Source organism: Mauremys mutica, unplaced genomic scaffold (genome assembly GCF_020497125.1).
Source record: "Mauremys mutica isolate MM-2020 ecotype Southern unplaced genomic scaffold, ASM2049712v1 Super-Scaffold_100183, whole genome shotgun sequence".
NCBI classification, from domain to species: Eukaryota; Metazoa; Chordata; order Testudines; family Geoemydidae; genus Mauremys; species Mauremys mutica.
In genome coordinates, this window is record NW_025423281.1 from 242120 (window position 1) to 248770 (window position 6651).

The 6651-nt window shown below is 49.4% G+C and overlaps 1 non-coding gene across 1 annotated transcript; it reads right to left on the reverse strand.

Annotated features, from left to right (window-relative positions):
• Positions 1-412: 412 nt before the first annotated feature.
• TRNAG-UCC lies at positions 413-484 on the reverse strand. Its single transcript has one exon. It is a non-coding gene; the product is annotated as a tRNA-Gly (tRNA).
• Between the last annotated feature and the right edge of the window lie 6167 nt (positions 485-6651).

Here is a 6651-nt window from a genome sequence, read left to right on the forward strand (position 1 = left end):
ACGCATTGGGGAGGGGAGCAGAGGGCCTCCATATGCTGCCTGGGGTAGGGGCAGAGCACGGAGCTGCCTCCCCTCCCGGGTCTATTACAGGAGTGGGTGGGTGGGGTCTTTTGGCCTGCAAGGTGCAGCAGGTCAGACTAGATGATCACACTGGTCCCTTCTGACCTTAAAGGCTCTGAGTCTAAAAGGGAGAGGGAAGTAAAGGAAATTTAAAAAAATAAAGTAAACCAAGCATTGTAATACCAGGGTGACTCCAACTGCTCATTATATAGTCCCACCCCTTCCTTCCTCCCTCCACTGGGTGTTTAATGACCTGTTGGGATTTGGGACACTGATTCTCTCATTCCGTTGATAAACTGATACAACGTGACTGAAATTAAACCAATTCCCAGTGGAGGAATCATCATATCATTGCATTGGCTGGGAATTGAACCCAGGTCAACTGCTTGGAAGGCAGCTATGCTCACCACTATACCACCAATGCAGCTGGTGAAATGCTCTGATTTTTCACACTTGGTGTTTGGTCACCTTACTTCTCAGCATGAGGCAAATGTCTCTGTGGTCTCTGCCATTCATCGTGGGGAGTTTCCCCACTGATAACAGTTCTTGCTGGGTTGGGAATGGGAGAGAGAAGAGGCCTTTATTCTGTTTCATTCCTCTCCATTTTCTGTTCCTCCCCTTCCCTTCCAGGGTCCTCCCTTCCATTTCAGACTGTGCAGTGACACCCTCCCCGCACCCAGGACTCTCGAGCCTCTGGAGCAGCACGATCCCATGAGATCCTCAGTGACCAAGGGTCTTTTCCAACTTCCAGGTGACCCAACTTGAGTCTAAAGGAAGCTCTGCTCCTTCCTGGGGATCCTCTCTCCCTTCATGGAGATCAAGATCATGAAGCCTCTGCCTTGCCTCCTGGGTCTGAATTAATGTCCCATTTCCCACTATCTGCTCGAAAGAAACAAATGTTTCTAACCCAGGTGAGCGGTGTTAATTCAGCTGGAATCCTTCACTCACATTCCTTAGGAGATACAGACTCTCTGTGACACAGACTGACTGGGGTTCATCTCTGCATGTCCCCAATGGGGAAGGAAAGACACTGAGGGGGAAGGAAGAAGATGGACAGAAGGAGTCAAATGGGGCTAGACCAGAATAGGACATTTTCTGCCTGTTAAAATGTACTAGACTCTAATTGCTTAAAACAAAACAAACCCACCAGCTTCTGTTTGAACCACCAGCTTTTCACAGAGCAGCCAAAGTGGTGAAGCACAGACACACACAACCACCTACAGCCCAAGTTTGTCTAAGAAGCACCTATAGTGGCTCATGCAGGGGGAAATACAGCTGTGGGTGTGAGTTCAGGCCTCACCCAGAGCGTTGGGTTTCATTAGCCACGGAGCTTCCCCCACTTGCTTTGCCCAATTCACATGGAAAGTGCCATAGGAGGGTGATGAGAGTAAATTCTAAACTCTGAAATGCAGCGGTTGGCCCAGAGATTGGGATAAGGGGTTTGAAGAGAAAAAGCTCTAAGCGTATAAAACCAGACAGTCTCCAGGGGCAGGTTCGGTACAACGCCTCAACAGGGAGCCATTTGCGGGGGTTCACTCCCTCTGTTAAATGGCCTGAGAGGTATTTTAAGGTGAAGATAACACCATGGCTAACAGGTGACTGGCACGTCCTGGGTTAAAGAAAGGGACCTGGGTTAATAGTCTGAAGATTTGCGTTACCGTCACTGTCTGACCCGCCTTCAGTGCGGAGCAGGTGTGTACGTTGCTGTGTGGAACACACAGACTCCTGCAGAGCAGGGGCAGCTGTTTCCATGGCAGAGAGCCTGGCACTTAGGAGACTTTCTACACTTACTGTTTTGAAGCAATTCAGTAAAATAACAGTGGAGTTACAATGTCTGGTCCAAAATTCCAGCCCCCCTGGTGCAAAAAGGCTATTTTAGGATCTACATCGGAGGCTCCCAGCACTAGGACACCTGACCAGAGAGCTCAGTGGGGGCGTAACTGCTGCTGACTCTGAGGGTCCCGGGCTAAATCTACTTGCAGGGGGAAGTGTTTTGATTTATTTGATGGCTAATGAGCACTAGCTACCAGGGGAGAAGCCCTGCGAGCTGCTGCCACTCCAGCTGCTGCTGGGGCAGGGGGGAGCCCCAGGGGGCCAGCTGCTGCTCTGGCCACCCCAGAAGTGCTGCCAGAGGCCACCAAGCTGTGGCTGCTCCTTCTGCCCTCGGGACCACTGGTCAAGTGGTCCCCAGGCCAGCCGCATTGGCCGCTGCTTGGGCGGTCCCTGGAACCAGTTGATTGAGTGGCCCTGGAGTCAGCCACTGTGGCCACTGCAGAAGTCACGGAGGTTGCAGGAAATCACAGAATCCGTCACTTCCACCACCTCCGTGACAGACACGGAGACAAACCCCTCCCTGCTGTGACTGCAGTTCCTGGAAGGAAAGAGAAGAACAGAAAGTGAAGAGAGAAGGAAAGAGAGAGAGTTCCTGTCTCTCTCCCTGCTGCCTCCCCCTTGTATTCTGTAACCCCATCTCACTGGGTTCCCTGTGCTGGTGCCATGGGGGTGACACTAGAGTTCTGGGGATTTGAGGGGCTCTTCATTTCTCAACATTTCACACAAATTTGTCTTTGGGCTGAAATTTCTCCTGTTAGGCCTCTCAGTCAGAGCTGTACCTCACCCTGTTTGGGGGGGAGGAAGAGGGGAGATGTAAATTGCAGAGCAGGCAGAGAAGTCGCCCATAAAGGGTCATATTGATGTGGTGACTGGTTCTGACCGGGGTCACACGTCCTCTGACACAGGCTCATGTGCAGAACATGGGAGCTCTGGCTTGTCCTAAATGCTGTAGAGTGTGAGTTCCTGGAAAGGGCAGGGGAGAGGGAGCAAGAGGAGAAAGGCAGAGACATTGGAGATGAGGAATTGGGGGAGAAGAAGGAGAGAACAGAGAGACAAAAAATGATTGAAGCAGAACAGGTGTCCCAACTCCATCTTGCTCATCACAGGTGTTCAGAGAGACAGGTAGTTTTCCAGTGTCAAGTCTGAACGTTTCTAACAATGTGCATTGAAATATCAAGGGGATCTCCACATACCTGATCTCTTCCCTCTCCCCTTTTTTAGTATTAATTTTACTTTTGATGTGTTTGGCTTAACCGTGATCGTCTCTTTCCCCACCTGTATTGCAATTTGGGGTTTATGTTTATTTTGTCTCCCTGTTGTTCATGTCATTATAATTATAACAGCAAAGGAATCTGCAGGAGCAAAAACTGACTCAAAACTTCATTTCCCCATCATGCCGGAACATCCTACAAACAGCTCACACAGCTGGAATCATAACACGCAAGGCCAGGGGAGGGGAGATGCAGGTTTCCAAGTATCAGAGGGGTAGCCGTGTTAGTCTGGTTCTGTAGAAGCAGCAAAGAATCCTGTGGCACTTTATAGACTAACAGACGTTTTGCAGCATGAGCTTTCGTGGGTGAATACCCACTTCTTCGGATGCAAGTGGTGGAAATTTCCAGGGGCAGGTTTATATAAGCAAGCAAGAAGCAAGCTAGAGATAATGAGGTCAGTTCAATCAGGGAGGATGAGGCCCTGTTCTAGCAGTTGAGGTGTGAAAACCAAGAGAGGAGAAACTGGTTCTGTAACTGGCAAGCCATTCACAGTCTTTGTTTAATCCTGAGCTGATGGTGTCAAATTTGCAGATGAACTGGAGCTCAGCAGTTTCTCTTTGAAGTCTGGTCCTGAAGTTTTTTTGCTGCAGGATGGCCACCTTAAGATCTGCTATTGTGTGGCCAGGGAGGTTGAAGTGCTCTCCTACAGGTTTTTGTATATTGCCATTCCTAATATCTGATTTGTGTCCATTTATCCTTTTCCTTAGAGACTGTCCAGTTTGGCCGATGTACATAGCAGAGGGGCATTGCTGGCATATGATGGCATATATAACATTGGTGGACGTGCAGGTGAATGAACCGGTGATGGTGTGGCTGATCTGGTTAGGTCCTGTGATGGTGTCGCTGGTGTAGATATGTGGGCAGAGTTGGCATCGAGGTTTGTTGCATGGATTGGTTCCTGAGTTAGAGTTACTATGGTGCGGTGTGCAGTTACTGGTGAGAATATGCTTCAGGTTGGCAGGTTGTCTGTGGGCGAGGACTGGCCTGCCACCCAAGGCCTGTGAAAGTGTGGGATCATTGTCCAGGATGGGTTGTAGATCCCTGATGATGCGCTGGAGGGGTTTTAGCTGGGGACTGTATGTGATGGCCAGTGGAGTCCTGTTGGTTTCTTTCTTGGGTTTGTCTTGCAGTAGGAGGCTTCTGGGTACACGTCTGGCTCTGTTGATCTGTTTCCTTATTTCCTCGTGTGGGTACTGTAATTTTGAGAATGCTTGGTGGAGATTTTGTAGGTGTTGGTCTCTGTCTGTGGGGTTAGAGCAGATGCGGTTGTACCTCAGTGCTTGGCTGTAGACAATGGATCTTGTGGTGTGCCCGGGATGGAAGCTGGAGGCATGAAGGTAGGCATAGCGGTCAGTAGGTTTTCGGTATAGGGTGGTGTTAATGTGACCATCAATTATTTGCACCATAGTGTCTAGGAAGTGGACCTCCCTTGTAGATTGGTCCAGGCTGAGGTTGATGGAGGGGTGGAAGCTGTTGAAATCGTGGTGGAATTTTTCCAGAGTCTCCTTCCCATGGGTCCAGATGAAGAAGATGTCATCAATGTAGCGTAGGTAGAGAAGGGGCGTGAGTGGACGGGAGCTGAGGAAGCGTTGTTCCAGGTCAGCCATAAAAATATTGGCATATTGTGGGGCCATGCGGGTGCCCATAGCAGTGCCACTGATCTGGAGATATATATTGTCATCAAATTTGAAATAGTTATGTGTGAGGATAAAAGCACAGAGCTCAGCAACCAGTTGTGCTGTGGCATCATCAGGGATACTGTTTCTGACAGCTTGTATTCCATCAGCGTGTGGGATATTTGTGTAGAGAGCCTCTACATCCATGGTGGCCAGGATGGTGTTTTCTGGAAGGTCACCAATGCATTGTAGTTTCCTCAGGAAATCAGTGGTGTCACGGAGATAGCTGGGAGTGCTGGTGGCATAGGGTCTGAGTAGAGAGTCCACATATCCAGACAGTCCTTCAGTGAGAGTGCCAATGCCCGAGATGATGGGGCGTCCAGGATTTCCAGGTTTGTGGATTTTGGGCAGTAGATTACAGAACCAGTTACAGAACCAGTTTCTCCTCTCTTGGTTTTCACACCTCAACTGCTAGAACAGGGCCTCATCCTCCCTGATTGAACTAACCTCATTATCTCTAGCTTGCTTCTTGCTTGCTTATATAAACCTGCCCCTGGAAATTTCCACTACTTGCATCCGAAGAAGTGGGTATTCACCCACGAAAGCTCATGCTGCAAAACATCTGTTAGTCTATAAGGTGCCACAGGATTCTTTGCTGCAGGTTTCCAAGTGTTCTGTTTTTCTCAGATGACACATTCCAGCCCCTTGTGTGCCTCCATCCTGTATGACCTGCTGGACTTTGACACATTTATTGTTTCATTCTATAGGTAATGTGATTGTAACACAGTGTGACTGAAATTAAACCACTTCCAGATGAGAAAACAACAGAAGAGAAAAGCCATTATTGCATTGGCTGGGAATCAAACCCAGCTGAATTGCTTAGAAAGCACCTACACACACCACTATACCACCAATGCATCTAACAGGAGTAGCTTTCCTGCAGGCTCTGTGTGCTGGCAAAGGGGGTGACACATGACCATGGAGTTAGTGAGCAGGGTGGATGGGCTGGAAGCTGCCTGACAGCTGGGAGCAGAGTTAGGATTCCAGAGTGACTGAAAGGGGGCAATGGTGAAAACAGATCTCACTGGGAGCTGGCCCCACACCAGCCCCACCCCAGGAGAGGGGAACTGAAGCTCAACTTTAATCACAGAAAAATCTTCCCTGAGAAGGAAGGGGACAGCTTGTTTTAAAGACCAGGTTTGTGTTTGTTCCTGCTACATACGGAGGGGCTGGGTAGTGCTGATTCCAGCCCCCAGACTCTGGGAGGATAAGGAACAAATTCAGGCTGCCAGTGACCTGCAGGAGGGAGATGATCTTTTGACAGTGACAGATGCCTCCTCCTAAAGGCCTTTGTCTGCCCCCTTCCAGTGACTGTTTGGCACAGGAATGCAGCCCCCACTCCTGGGTCTCTCCTGGGGAAATAATGTTTCTGTGCAAAACACCAAAGCTTTTAACAGAAAGGAAGAAAAGGAAATGGCCACATGATGGGACTAGGACATAAGGAATGAAACACAAGATCCTTCTCCCCTGTGCATTGACTTTTAACCTTGTTTGTGGTGGTGGTGTATCCATGTTGGTCCCAGGGGTCCTCTGGGGCGCGGGGCATTGGCCACTTTCGGGAGAGTGGGCTAGATGAACTGGTCTGACTCAGTGTGGCTGTTCTTATGTTCTAACCGCTGGTTATGGAAGAGACGAGCTTCCAGGCTACACAGAACTGAAGAAGGGTGCTGGGTTAGCTCCACAGCTTGTCTCTTTCACCAACAGAGGTTGGTCCTCTGCAAGCTCTTACCCTCACCCGCCTTGTCGCTCTTGGACTCTGAAAAGTGTTTTCTCTCCACTCCCCTTGGAGAGAAGTTAAATTTCCCTTTGGC